The 15,494-nt window shown below is 42.7% G+C and overlaps 1 protein-coding gene across 1 annotated transcript in view; it reads right to left on the bottom strand.

Annotated features, from left to right (window-relative positions):
• Window positions 1-15,494, bottom strand: part of CHST8 (carbohydrate sulfotransferase 8) — a 541,346-nt gene that overhangs the window by 441,190 nt on the left and 84,662 nt on the right. The gene's annotated exons all lie outside the window — the stretch shown is intronic.

Here is a 15,494-nt window from a genome sequence, read left to right as displayed (position 1 = left end):
TTATTTTTTTATTCAAAAAAGTGAATTTTTTCAAAAAAAAGTGCGCTTGTAAGACCGCTGCGCAAATACGGTGTAAAAAAAAGTATTTCAATGACCGCCATTTTATTCTCTAGGGTGTTAGAAAAAAAACAATATAAAATGTTTGGGAGTTCTAAGTAATTTTCTAGCAAAAAAAACTGTTTTAAACATGAAAACACCAAGTCTGAAAAAGAGGCCTGGTCCTTAAGTGGTTAAACGGCTTCTCCTCCAGCCTCAATGCGTGGCCCTGTGTCCTCTTACACTCTCTGAGACTGAATCATTTTTTTCCTATGTTGGGAGAGGGAGAGCAAGGGAGTGTGGAAGAGAGAGACAGAGTGCAGGAGCGGAGTATGGCCAAGGGGGAGAGAGCGCAGAAGATGGAGAGAGAGCGGGGGGGGGGGGGGGGAGTATGGGAGAAGGAAGGAGTAGTGGAAAATTTGGTGCAACTATGCATAGAAACCAATCAGCTTCTAGGTTTTATTGTCAAAGCTTAATTGAAGAGGCTGAAGTTAGAATCTGATTGGCTACCATGCACCAGATTGTGCACTCTCCAGTTTTAGTAAATCAACTCCAAAGTGTTACTGGCATATGGTTTTCTGACTTCTCGAGAAGTGTTTGTTATCGTGTTACCAGGATTAGCTGCTGAGTAAAGATTCGTAGAGCGTTCCTAGTAGCCAATCCGGCAATAAAAGCTGATGCTGATCTTACAGCAAGGGCCCCCGGCACCAAACAAATGAAAAGCATAAAATGTCATATGTATAATATCCAAAAATGGTCACCTAGGGATATAATAACAAAATAAAACCTTATGCTGACTCAGTTTCACAAACGAAATTCCTAAATACGTTAAAAATAATTAGTAAATATGAAATAGTGATAATTATGCAAGACTAACAATAATTGTTAAATATGATAATTATACAAAACTAAACAATCCATATTGAGACTCAATGAACACACATTAAGAGATCCAAGTACTTTTTAACTAAATTGGAATAAAGATAAACTTAAAAAATAAGAATTAAAAAAAATATATTATAGATACAGTGGGGAAAATATGTATTTGATCCCCTGAAGATTTAGTAAGTTTGCCCGCTTACAAAGAAATGAAGGGCTACAAGACCATCAGCAAGAAAAAATACAAAAGTAACCATCAATCGTCCTCGGTCTAGAGCTCCATGCAAGATTTTGCCTCATGGGGTAAGGATGATCATGAGAAAAGTGAGGGATCAGCCCAGAACTACATGGGAGGAGCTTGTGAATGATCTCAAGGCAGTTGAGACCACAGTAACCAAACAAACCATTGATAACACAATACGCCGCCATGGATTAAAATCCTGCAGCGCCCACAAGGTCCCCTCCTAAACACGGCACATGCCCAGACCCATCTGAAGTTTGCCAATGAACATTCAAATGATTAAGAGAAGGATTGGGAGAAAGTGCTGTGGTCAGATGAGACCAAAATTGAGCTCTTTGGCATTAACTTGACTCGCCGTGTTTGGAGAAAGAAAAATGCTGACTATGACCTTAAGAACAAAGTCAAGCAGGCAGGTGGAAACATTATGCTTTGGGGCGGTTTCTCTGTTAAAGGTACAGGCCAACTTTGCCGCATTGAGGGGCCATTGGATGGGGCCATGTATTGTAAAATCTTGGATGAGAACCTTCTTCCCTCAGTCAGAACAATGAAGATGGGTCGTGGATGAGTCTTCCAGCACGACAATGATACAAAACATACCACCAAGGCAACAAAGGAATTGCTCAAGAAGAAGCACATTAAGGTCATGGAGTGGCCTAGCCAGTCTCCAGATCTTAATCCTATAGAAAATTTATGGAAAAAGCTGAAACTTTGAGTTGCCAAGCGACAGCCAAGAAACCTTAAGGATTTAGAGAAGATTTGCAAAGAAGAGTGGACCAAAATCCCTCCTGAGATATGTGGAAACCTGGTCACCAACTATAAGAAACGTCTTTCCTCTGTGATTGCCAACAAGGGTTTCTCCACCAAGTACTAAGTCATGTTTTGCTTGGGGATGAAACACTTATTTTCCTCACTGAACTGCAAACTCAGTATTTAACATTTGTATCATGTTTTTTATGGATTTTCATAAGTGGGCAAGCGTACAAAGTCTGCAGGGGATGCAGGGGAACTAGGGAAAGTGCAGAGAAGGGCAAGGAGGCGCTATGCTATGAGGAAAGATTAGAGGAACTGATTTTATTCACTCTTGAGAAGAGATTAAGGGGGGGGGGAGGGTATGATAACCATGTATAAAAATATAAGGGGTCCATATAGTGAACTTGGTGTTGAGTTATTCACTTTAGGGCCGGTTCACACAGCAGGCGAGGCGAGGCGTCTCCGACTTGCCTCGCCGCAACCTGCGGCGACCTCAGCGGCGACTTGCAGATGACTTCTGTATAGAAGTCAATGCAAGTCGCCCCGAGGTCGCCCAAAAGTAGTACAGGAACCTTTTTTCTGAGTCGGAGCGACTCGAGTCGCTCCTCTCAGAACGGTTCCATTGTACAGAACGGGGGCGACTTGCGGGAGCGAGGCGAGGCGAGTCGTGTTGCCTCGCATCGCCCGCTGTGTGAACCGGCCCTTACGGTCAACACTGAGGACAAGGGGGCACTCTATGTCTAGACAAAAAGAGATTTAATCTCCAAATACGGAAAGGTTTCTTCACAGTAAGAGCTGTGAAAATGTGGAATAGACCCCCTCCAGAGGTGGTTCTGTCCAGCTCAGTAGATTGCCTAAAGGCCTGGATTCTTTCCTAAATGTATCAAATATAACTGGGTACTAACATTTATAGGTAACGTTGATCCAGGGAAAATCCGATTGCCTCTCTGGGATCAGGAAGGAATTATTTCCCCCTGCTGTAGCAAATTGGATCATGATTTTCTGGGGGGGCTTTGGGTTCGCCTTCCTCTGGATCAAAAGTGGGTATAGGATTGGGTATATGGGATTGTATGATATTTTTTATTTTATTTATTTTTTATATTTATTTTTTTATGGTTGAACTAGATGGACTTGTGTCTTTTTTCAACCTAACTATGTAACTATGGATCAAATAATTTTCCCCAATGTATATATATATATATTTATAATATTTATAAAGATGCTAAAAATCTTTATCAAATTCTAGCAAATAGTATGGTAATGAGATAATTATGTATCCAGTTAAAAATATAAAGTAATAAAAATTGATCATGTCTACATATTACTCCAATTCACACAATACTCATTGCAGGGTTTAATGTCCCCAACAGGGAAATTCATCGTGTTTATTGGCCCCAGTGACTAATGAAATTGATGGGTAGTCTAAAATATTACAGTTGCCACCAGAGCAAGGGAACAGAACATTTTCAACGGGGAGCCTTGTCCTGGTAATCGTGGCTGATTAATGTGAATCAAAATGATCAAATCCACAAACAATCAAATAACCATAAATTACCTTGATTTAGACTCAGTTTCAATCTATCAGAGTGGAAAACTATCAATTAATTTGCATAGATTGGCAGCGTTCAGATACTTAGTTTACTAATACGATGGTATTTTGATCGATTAAATTATGAATTTGCATGGTGGAAACAGACATGCAATTAACACCTGTCATGGCTGGGCTCAGACCCTCCTTCCTCTGCACTGGCTGCTCAGCTGTCGGCTAATTGCCAGCTCCTATCTCTCCACTGTGACTCACCTATTGATGATATCCTGCTCGTCAGTCCTGCCTACTTAAGCCGTCCAGCCCAGATGATCTCTGCCTTTGCCTTGGTCAACATCACAGAGACTATCTCCTGCGTTCCTGTTAAAGACTTGCTTGGCTGACATTACTTCTGGCGCCAGATCCTGCTTGCTGTTCCACTATGCTGATCTCTGGCTTCCTGACTTTCTGGCTTGTCTGACTATCTGTTCCGGTTACCGAACTTTGGCTATGTTTTGACTACGTTTGTTCAATTTACTTATTATTATTAAACAAGTGTGATTTAACTGTACTTCTGTCTCGGTCTGATTCATGGTTTCTGACAATACCTTACGATCGTATGTTACGAGGGTATCTTAACTATAAAAAAAAACATTTCTCTGTCTGCGGCATATCAAATCGAATGGGTTGTCATTGATTATTCCTAATAGAAGAAATTGATCACAAAATAAATGGGGCATGTATTAACCACTTGCCATCTGAGCCATTTCTGACACTTTGCTCCTATATGTATAAATCTACTTTTTTTGCTATAAAATGACTTAAAACCCCCAAACATTATATCTTTTTTTTTTTAAGCAGAGACCCTATAGAATAAAATGGTGGGTGTTGCAATTTTTTATGTCATACGGTATTTGCGCAGTGGTTTTTCAAATGCATTTTTTGGGGGAAAAAAACACTTTCATGAATAGAAAAAAAAAACACTAAAAAGTTAGCCCAATTTTTTGTATATTGTGAAAGAGGATGTTATGTATAGTAAACAGATACCTAACATGTCATGCTTTAAAACTGCATCTACTCGTGGAATGGTGGCAAACTACAGTGTTTAAAATTCTTCATAGGAGGCGCTTTAAACGCCTTTACAGGTTACTAGTTTAGAGCTGGACAAGAAGTCTGGCACTAGAATTATTTCCCTCGCTCTGATGTTCGCGACAATACCTCACATGCGTGGTGCGATCACCTTTTACATATGCGCATTGTGACAGAGCGAGGCTCTGTCCCTATGAAATTAGAGGTAAAGGAGACACAGAGTTTGCATATCTGCGGACTGCAGGACTACAGAGTGTAGAGTTTAAATGGAGAAAACTGCTCTGTCAGTTTTCTCCAGGTTTTGCTAGCTCCAGATGGGATTCTGTAGTTTGGAGATCCCTGAGAGTTATGGGTGGGACGGGATCTCCAACCCTGTGTCCGGGTCTTGAGGCTAGCGAGCAGGGTGTGTGCCCAGCTGCACACAGCCCATATAACGAGGGGATTTGTGTAGGATGGTGGTGTGTGAGCAGCTTGCTGCTTGAAGCTGTGCATGTCCAAAGCTGTGTGAAGGACTTGAAGCTGTGTGCGTCCAAGGAGCCGTGTGCTGTGTGTCGAAGGGTTGGAAGCTGTGTGCGTCCAAGCAGTTTGTTGGACGGGGCAAGTACCTATAGCAGCAGTACTGCTGAAGAGTAGCCAGGTGGGCTAGCATTTTCGTTCTGATTTTGCTGTATTTAATTTAAGCTTGGACCCCTGCGTGGGATTACTGGATGGACTAATATTTTGTTTTCTTCTAATAAACGTGGGCTACCAGGCCCTTAACCATACACGCCTGACTGATGTGGACTAAAAAATGCATCTACCAATTGAGCTAATCACCCCAATGTCACAGCATGCATATTTTTGTACTTACTTTATTGCTATCACAAGGGATGAACAACATGACTGTGACAGGTCCTATTTATGAAGAGATTTTGGGTCTATTAGACCCCACAATCTCTCCTCTGGCCCCCCATGCCACCGATCAGACACAGATCGGTCTGATTGACTGCTTTCCTGGCTGCTGGCAGCAGGCTAAACAAAGGGCGAAACCAGTGACAAAACTACTTTTTGCTCACGATTTTTGAGGTTATGGAGAGAGGGGAACGACGACAGTCCCTCTCTCTCTGTACAGGGCAGCCATTGCTGCATAGCTCCCAGCCTCCGGGATGGGACCAGAGAGCCCAGGAGAGGTGGCAGCGGAATAGGAGGTGGGTGGGACCCCCTTCCGCCACCCGCAGAAGTGATTGAGCGGCAAATTAGCCACTCAGACCACTTCTGCAAAAAAGAGAAATGCCGGCTGAAAAGATTGATACCTGGATGATGCCTGTAGGTGCAGGCACCATCCCAGTATAGTCACTGCAACCCAAGGACGTCCATGTATGTAACTTGGGCGTCAAGTGGTTAAAGCACCTATGGCCACCATTAGAGAAAAATTTGACTTTGTAGAGATTTCCTCTCACTTCCTGATGTGTCTCTGGGATAGGAAATGAAAGCAAATATCCCCAATGTGGATACAGATAGCAAAAAAAATAAAATGACAGGGAGTTTTAACCTTTTTTCATGCACTTGAAATTTAAAAACAGAGGTCTCAGCTGCTATAGGCAGCACTTGTCTTTTTAATTTTGAATAGAGCAAAGGAGGGTTGTAACTCCAGTAAGATTTTTTTCAAAATCTGTGTCCCATTGCAAAGATTTCCCTCCACTTCCTGTCCCATAGCCAAACAGGAAGTGGGAGGAAATCCTCATAAATAAAGTGAGCTCCTTGGGGACCCCCAGGTCACCAGAACTAGTGCAGAACCTCCACCACAGATAATAGAAATGCACGCTTACCAAATGGATATGACCTTCTATCTCTAGAAAGGTCTACAGAGCTTAGATTTGAATGCACATGACAATGGTCCTAGGGGCAACTCCGAATTACTCGCCACAAGAGGTGATAAACAGCATTCCTCCACCAAAACCTTCTCCTTGTGGACCATGAATAGGAATATGGAAATAAAATCCACCAACTGTATAAAAAAAAAAACTTTAAAAGTGTTTTATTGAAGTTACATTATTAAAATATCCAAAGCGCCATAATAGCAAAGCAGTTTTTCGCCGGCAAAAAGCCAAACATCTGGGATCGGTAGAACGCAATGACATCAGCAACTCTTTGTTTATATAACTAGGTATGGCACCGTACCCCAGATGTCATCTACGACTAAACGCGTAGGGAGGAGCTGCCAATCTACCGATCCTGGAAGAGCAGCTTGACTTTTGCCAGAGAAAACTGCTTTACTATTATGGCGCTTGGGATATTTTAGTAATGTAAGTTCAGTTTTCAACTTCAAGGAGAGGAGGAAGAAGGTTTTGGCGGAGGAATGCTGTATCTCGCCTCTTGTGGAGTGTAATTCAGAGCTGTCCCTAGGATCAGTGTCATGTGCATTCAGATCTAAGCTCTGTAGACTTTTTGTCAGGGCTGGGCTCAGCTCTTCCTTCTCCGAGTTGGCTGCTCTACTTGAGAGGAAAATGTCTATAGAAATCACGGAGGAGGACAGGGGCATGTACATCCGAGGATGAGACCCAAGAGCATTCCTCCGGACCAATGCACCAGGTACTGTCCAGAGGAATGCTCTTGGGTCTCATCCTTGGACATACATGCCCCTGTCCTCCTCCGTGATTTCCATAGATGTTTTCCTCTTAAGCTGAGCAGCCAACTCAGAGAAGGAAGGGCTGAGCCCAGCCCTGACACCTTTCTAGAGATAGAACAGTGATGGCAAACCTTGGCACCCCAGATGTTTTGGAACTACATTTCCCATGCTGCTCACCTACACTGCAGAGTGCATGAGCATCATGGGAAATGTAGTTCCAAAACATCTGGGGTGCCAAGGTTCGCCATCACTGCGATAGAAGGTCCTATCCATTTGCTAAGCATGTGGCGGAGGTTGTGCACAAGGACACTATATTTATCACCGGTGATGGATACTGCATCTATGAACTTTTTTTTAAGATCACTTCATATTTATATTATATTTTATCTATAAATTTAAAAATAAAAAATAAACTTTTAAATGATAAGTTATTCATATCCTCATTTAATTTATTCACTTTAATGTTTTAGCATGTTGGTTTGCTTTTCAATGGTTGCACTATATGCTGAATATTTTGGATTGATTATTTTGTATTTTTTTTTATTTATTTTTTTGATATCCCTCTACACTGTCCAAAAAAAAAAAAAAAAAAGGTTTTGCCTTTAGTCATACAATACTTTAACCACTTCAGCCCCGGAAGGATTTACCCCCTTCCTGACCAGAGCATTTTTTTGCAATTCGGCACTGCGTCGCTTTAGCTGACAATTGTGCGGCCGTGCGACGTTGTACCCAAAGAAAAATTGTTGTCCTTTTTTCCTAAAAATAGAGCTTACTTTTGGTGATATTTGATCACCTGTGCGGTTTTTATTTTTTGCGATATAAACAAAAAAGAGCGTCAATTTTGAAAAAAAAAGCAATATTTTTTACTTTTTGCTAAAATAAATATCCCCAAAAATTATATATAAAATTATTTTTTTCCTCAGTTTAGGCCGATATGTATTCTTCTACATATTTTTGGTTAAAAAAAATTGCAATAAGCGTATATTGATTGGTTTGCGTGAAAGTTATAGCGTCTACAAAATAGGGGCTAGATTTATGGCATTTTTATTATATATATATATATATATATATATTTTTTTTTTTTATATTTTTTTTTACTAGTAATAGCGGCGGTCTGTGATTTTTATCGGGACTGCGACATTATGGCGGACACATCGGACACTTTTTCACACTATTTTGGGACCACTGTCATTTATACAGCGATCAGTGCTATAAATAGCCACTGATTACTGTATAAATGACACTGGCAAGGAAGGGGTTAAACACTAGGGGGCGATCAAGGTGTTGAGTCCTAGGGAGTGATTCTTACTGTGGGGGGGGGGGGGGGGGTGGGCTACCACTGACATGACAGCGCTCGCTGCAAATAAGCTGAATGCAAAAGCTGAAAAATGAATTCTTTATCTGAAGATGAGAGTACACGATTATTAAAAGAAAAGTAATTCCAGAACTTTTGCGCGGAGGGCTTTACAAATTCGTTGCTTGAGCCCTTCGCTTTGCAAGTGAGATGTGATGTCAAGAAGACCGCTATTGCAGTGAAAAGGATTAGGAATGCAATTGATCTTTGCCGGCAGCATGGAGAGCATTAAACGCGGCTGCTTCACAAAAATAAATATGCCGGCTTCCTCTGGACATCCATCCGGCATCGTTCGCTCCTCTACCCGAAGATAAATATTGACAAGTCAGAAATGCCAGAATAAATGAACTGTATTTGTCTTGCCTTTAATCAGAGAAGAAAATAATAAAAAAAATGAGGCAAAATGAGTCTTATAAATATTAGATAAAGCACGGCTAAGTGTTTTCTGTTAAAGCCTGATTATATTATTTATCTGGTGATGACAAATGGAGAGCTCCGGGCTGTAGATCAGAGAAAGACAAATGCAACACTATCATGGGACCCATAAAAAGTGTAACACTAGGTTCTTTTTGGTGCAGTAGTTCAATTCTGCCACTAGATGTCCTTTGGGGTTTAAATGATGTCCAGTATCAGTCAACCCAAATGACTGAGGACATACTGTGAGTGCAGCGCATCATAGGCCCGCTCCGCGAGGAGCCATCACTGCAATGTCCAACGCCCACACTGTAATGACCTCAGCTTGTCTGTATGGTTGATGACTGCCCATTGTTTGGAGAAGATATGAAGAGGAAGCATCCAGTTTCATCCAACCTAGAAGACGGAGGACATACTGTGAGTGCAGGGTTTCATACACCCACCCCCTGAGGAGATGTGTGTTTCCATGGCTATTTGTAGTGATTTTATAGCATACACTGTATTTATTTGATAGTATAGCATAGTTATATTTTTGAGACCATGTGTTTTAAGAATCGAAGGCTCCCACTATTGATATGCAAATGTACCAGTTGGACTGGTCTCAGAGGAAGCTCTTTGCAGGATATGGAGGAGGCATCACCACAATGTCCTTCACTCACAGTATAATGACCTCAGCTTGGTTTGTTCACTTTGTGGACCGTGGGCCTAGCTGGATCTCAATTATCCTCTGACCCCAATAGTGCTTGGAGTTGAGTTAGGGTCAATGTCGAGAGGACTGCATTCCGGTCAAGACTGTTTCTCTCATAGAGGTCAATGGAAAGGAAAAAGCAGGTTGATGCACCTAAAAAGCAGTTCGAATGTAGGTCAGATACCTGAATTTGCTCACTGACACTAGAACAAAGTCCTTCTGAGCTTAAAGTGGATGTAAACCCGATTTTATTTTTTATTTTTTTTTGTCTGGCACAATATAGAGTATGGGGTTTCAGATCAGCTGTGCCCAGTCTTGCCACAAAGAGTTAATCCAGCTCTGAACAATCCTCATATCTCTTTTCAGTGAAATAAAACAAACTTGGAAAACTTTGTCTGTTCTTCCCCCTTGCAGTGAGTGACAGGTGATTTACATATCTCGTGCACTAGCCTAAGACATGCGTTCTTTTTTAATTCCCACCCCCACTACTTTCTTCAGCAGCTTTGCAAGGATTGGCTGTTCCACACCTCAGCATGATTTGGCATGCTGAAGTCATGTGGGGACTTCTCTGGGTTTTCACTGGATGTTAGTGATCATAGCAGAAGTTCAGTGTAAGAAATACACAGGAGAAAATGCATGTTGATAAGGGGAGTGTAGAGGTGGGCGGGGAGTCTACTGACATCACGACTCCACCCACTAAGCCCTGGAAAACAGCTACAACAGCTCCTGTAATAAAAAAGCTCAATTTATAAATACATTGTAACAATATTACTGTTACCGTGTATTGATACTTCTTTTAGCTGCATCCTTTCTTTTATTCTTTGTTACATCTCGGTGCTGCTGATCTCCCACAGCTTTTTTTGCAGGTACTTCCTGTTTACATGCACACCAACAATGGCTGCATGACATTTCTAAGGACGGCTTTCCTAATGGGAACAACAGCGGACCTTGCCTGTGTAATGTGTGTTGAAATGGTTACTAGCAGTCTCCACTAGAAACCAGTGTGACAATGCACAGTTGGGAGAGATGGACAGAGCGTTGTCACCATTTAACAGAAAGCGCCTTCACTAGAACCTTTATGGCAGGATCACCAGGGATTTTAAATAAATGTGAAGATTTTAAACGCATTGAAATGGCATTAACGTTCTAAAGCTTATATGAGATCGTAGTGATTTGGTTTATATCTACTTTAGAACATCAATAGCAAATGGTCATATTTTTCCTAGGGGGTGCGACTTCCTTCAGATGGTTTATGCAACCCCAATGCCCATGTGGCATTTTTTTGTAGCAGCGATGGCATAGCCTCCTTAGTGGTTTTGTTGGCAAGAAAAAAAAAAATTGTCACTGAAAGTTCACAAAAATTCCAAACGATATGTAGCAGAAAAAATGACTTTATGCAACTTCAGAATTGCTAGTTTCTATATATCCATGTGTTATCTGATGAGGCTGCTGATGACCATGGCTCACTGGTATGTATATGTAGCTGCACTGAAGAACATTGACATTTACTATAGCAGAAACCTTGTATCTAGCTGCCACAGTGACCCTGCGTCCAGCTAACATGGCCCTCCTGCATTCCAGATACCGCAGCAACCATAACAACCTTGAGTCCAGCAACCGCAACAACCCTGCTATCAGCTAAAGGGCTGACCCTGCATCCAGCTACAAACCAACCCTGCATCCAGCAACCCTACCCCAAGCAACTGCAGCAACCCTACACCCAGAAACGGCAGAAACCCTGCATCAAATCTACTGCAGTAACAAAGCATCCAGCAACCCTGCTGCTAAAGTGTATATCGTGTGTCCAGCTACAGTGACAACCTTGTGTCCAGCTACAGCACCAACTCTGAGTCCAGCAACCTTGTTTCCAACAACAACCTTGTGTTGTGTCCATCTACAACAACCCCGTTTCCTGCAACCAACTACGGCAGAAACCCAGTGTCCAGCAACCCTCCTTCCAGCTAAAGTGCCTACACTGTGTCCAGATACAGCGCCAACCTCGTGTCCAGATACAGAGTCCAACAACAATCCCATGTCCATCTACCACAGCAACCCTGCATCCAGCAACCGCAGCAACCCTATTTCCAGCTAAAGTGCCAACCCTACATCCAGATGCTACAGCATCAACCCTGTGTCCAGCAACTGCAGCAACCCAGTATCCAGCTACTACAGCAACCCTGTATCCAACTACAGCTTCAACCCTGTGTCCAGCTACAATGTCAAACTTGAATCCAGCTACCAAAGCAGCCCTGCATTTGGCCACCACAGGAACCTTATATCAATCTACAAAGTCAACCATACATCCAGCTACCACAGCAACCATGTTTCCTCCTTCAGCGCCAACCTTCTGTTCTAATCAGCAAGCCTGCATCCAGCTACAGTGCCCATCCTGATTGCAGCTACAGCCCCAACCTTGTGTCCAGCTACAGCCCCAACCTTGTGTCCAGCTACAGCCCCAACTTTGAAACTAGCTACCAAGACAATGCGCCATCCAGCAAGCAACCCTGCATCCTGCTATAGTGCTAACCCCGCATCCAGCTACAGCAGGCTTTCTCAACCTTTTAACCCTAGAGGAACCCCAAAAATAATTTTCAGGTCTTGAGGAACCCTTACTAAAACCAATTGATCAGGGTTCAATAGGAACAAGGCCATTCATACTGGTGGCTGATAGGAAGAATGTCCCCCCTTAAAGTGGTACTCAGAATGGCACTCTTAAAAGGGTTGTAAACCCTCAGGGTTCTTCACTTTTATGCATTCTATGCATTACCCTTTACCTACCTGAACTCGGTCTGATCCCCAGCAATGGGGATGAGCACACCAGCTCCAGCCGGTGTATCGGGTTCTGATTGGATAGATTGATAGCAGTGCAGCCATTGGTTCCTGCTGCTGTCAATCAAATCTAATGACGTGGAAGCAGGGAGCGGGGCTGAGTCCTGCTGTCTGTGTCAATGGACGCAGCAGCAGGACACGGGAGTGCACCCGCATGATAGCCACAAGGCAGAGCGGATCTCCAACAGAGCAATCGAGAAGAATGAGCCAGGAACGCCACTGAGGAACCCCGGAAGAGGAGGATCGGGGGGCCACTCTGTGCAAAACCAACTGCACAGAGGAGGCAAGTATGACATTTTTAATTTTTTTTTAAAACCAACCACAATCCATTTGATATCCTTTAAAAGACAGCTAAAAGAAAATTTTGTCATGCTGCTGGCTTTGCTGAGTGATGCTGAACCTTGAACTCCACAGGGCTTTTTTTCAGGGGAAACTTGGTGGAACTCAGTTCCACCACTTCTGGCTCAGACCCTCTGCTCCCTGCCCACCACTATCACTTGTAAACACAAAAGTCGGTTTCTGTGTTTACAAGTGACGGCTCTGCACTCTGTGTGTAACCCCCTCTGAACTCTGCACTCTGAGTGTAATGAAATCTTGGTATTTAATGACCTTTAAGACCCTCCTACAGTTCGTGACCAAACTCACTATTTGATGTGATTTGGAGGGTGTGTGTAGGGGAGGGGTATTGGGGGGTCATGGTTGAGTTCCAGCACCTATTGTTTTAGAAAAAAAAAACCTGTGTAGGCACCATCAAAAAGGTGGTTCATCAGCCACAGCTCAAGCAACACCTAGCAACCTCGTGAGGAACCTGCATTCACTGACCACGGCAAACCTGCATCCACTGACCACAGAAAACCAACATCCACTGACCACAGCAAACCAGCATCCACTGACCACAGCAAACCAGCATCCACTGACCACAGCCAACCAGCATCCACTGACCACAGCAAACCAGCATCCACTGACCACAGCCAACCTGCATCCACTGACCACAGCCAACCTGCATCCACTGACCACAGCAAACCAGCATCCACTGACCACAGCCAACCAGCATCCACTGACCACAGCAAACCAGCATCCACTGACCACAGCAAACCAGCATCCACCAACATCCACTGACCACAGCATACCAGCATCCACTGACCACAGCAAACCAGCATCCACTGACCACAGCAAACCAGCATCCACTGACCACAGCAAACCAGCATCCACTGACCACAGCAAACCAGCATCCACTGACCACAGCAAACCAGCATCCACTGACCACAGCAAACCAGCATCCACTGACCACAGCAAACCAGCATCCACTGACCACAGCAAACCTGCATCCAGCTACAGCAGACATTCGGTATCAAGCTACAAATTACCAGGAAAAATAAACCAAGAGATCCGTAACTGCTACAAATGGTCTAATTCTGATATGGCCCCCTAACTGGCCATACCTGTATCAACCAAAAGTTACCACTGACTGGCACAGCATGCTGAGAGTTGTAGTCCCTCTTTAGTTAAGCATGTGTAAGCAACCCAAACCTGCTATTCACGTAGCAAAGCTCCAGCCTTACTCCCCACACAGCCGTCATTGCTGACACAGACTGACGCCTTTATTTAATAGACAAAGCTCTAATTATAGGAGTCTGCCTCCCTCCCCGAGAGACCGGCCAGTCTCCAGATCAATCCCCCCGAGTCATGTTTTAAATCATAACCTCCCACAACAAGACAGCAACCTCTGTGTTATATCTATAGCTGGATTCTCCATATAACATCTTCACCTGGAAACTGCAGTAATAGCCTCATTTAAAAGGCCAGTCCACCCAAAACTGTATTTTTCATATTTATTTATTTATTTTTTATTTTTATTTTTGATAGATGAGCCCAACGAACAGCTGCCTGAGCAGTAGTATTAACAGTTACATTTTTTGTTTTTGTTTTAATGGAGAGTGGAAGGGTTGTTTATATACAAATGGTAAAAAAAAGGCAAATTCACTTTGGGAACTTATTAACTACAAATTGAGAAATTTTGGGGTTAAAAATAACAATTTTAATTCTGCAATGTGTCCCTCTGAGTGCTCATGCACACGGACGTTTTAAAAAACTGGCTGCAAAGCTAGCTCCGAAGCCTGGAAAAATTGTTGTTAAAAACGTGATTTTTACCGCGTTTTGCATTGGCGTTTTTGCACGTTTTTGCGCGTTTTTTAGCGTTAGCGTTAAGTAGCGTTTTTTAAGAAACACATCTCTTGGCTATAGCACTCAGAAAACAAAGAAAATATGTTGCGTGTTTTCCCGCGATTCGCGTTTTTACAGCTCTAGCTCCACGCCACGGAACGCACTGGTCCTGGGTTTTTTTTACAGCTTAAAAACGCCTATGCCATTTGCAGCTCAAAAACGCCTAGGTGGGCATGAAGCCATAGACTAACATGGACAGCCGTTTTTAAGCTGCAAAAAAAGCTCAAAAAAGTGGCTGTAAAAACGTCCGTGTGCATGAGGCCTTAAAAGGCACTAGAATCACGTTTCTAGTACAAACCCAAAAAAACAAACACAAATTTAAAAAAATAACAAAAACAGCAAAAAGTTCTAAGGTAAGAAGGGGGAAAAAGGAGTCAATAAGAACTAATTAGGCTGTATTCACATGCGATCGCGGGTTGAATTGCTGCAAAACGTGGGACGCATTTGCGATGTCACTATTTCTAGTGACACTCCAATCGCGATGCGATTGCGGCAAATTCGCAACGTTGTTGCATAAAAGAAGCTCATGTTCCCTTTTTTAAGTGACAAGCATCACGTGTTGCTATTGCAGGGCGGTTTGCAAAGCGATTGGAGCGCCATTCGAAGTAATGGTATAGCACAAAGTGTCCCATCTTTTGCAGCCATTTTGCAGCCATGCGCTGTAAGGCCAATTGTACACACTACCCGCACTCTCGGATTTTAAACAATAGAGAAAAATAAAAGCCGTAATTGACCGTGCGCACAATGCTTTAATATTCAAATTAATGGATATATAATATAGTCATAATAATCATCATATTAAAAATAAAACATACAAAATCAATATCTAAAAACAAAAAGGAAAATTTCAGCTTACAC

This window comes from Lithobates pipiens, unplaced genomic scaffold, assembly GCF_037356315.1.
Source record: "Lithobates pipiens isolate NorthernLeopardFrog02 unplaced genomic scaffold, aLitPip1_a1.2 Scaffold_10, whole genome shotgun sequence".
NCBI lineage: Eukaryota > Metazoa > Chordata > Amphibia > Anura > Ranidae > Lithobates > Lithobates pipiens.
This window is presented reverse-complemented; position numbering and strand designations above follow the sequence as displayed.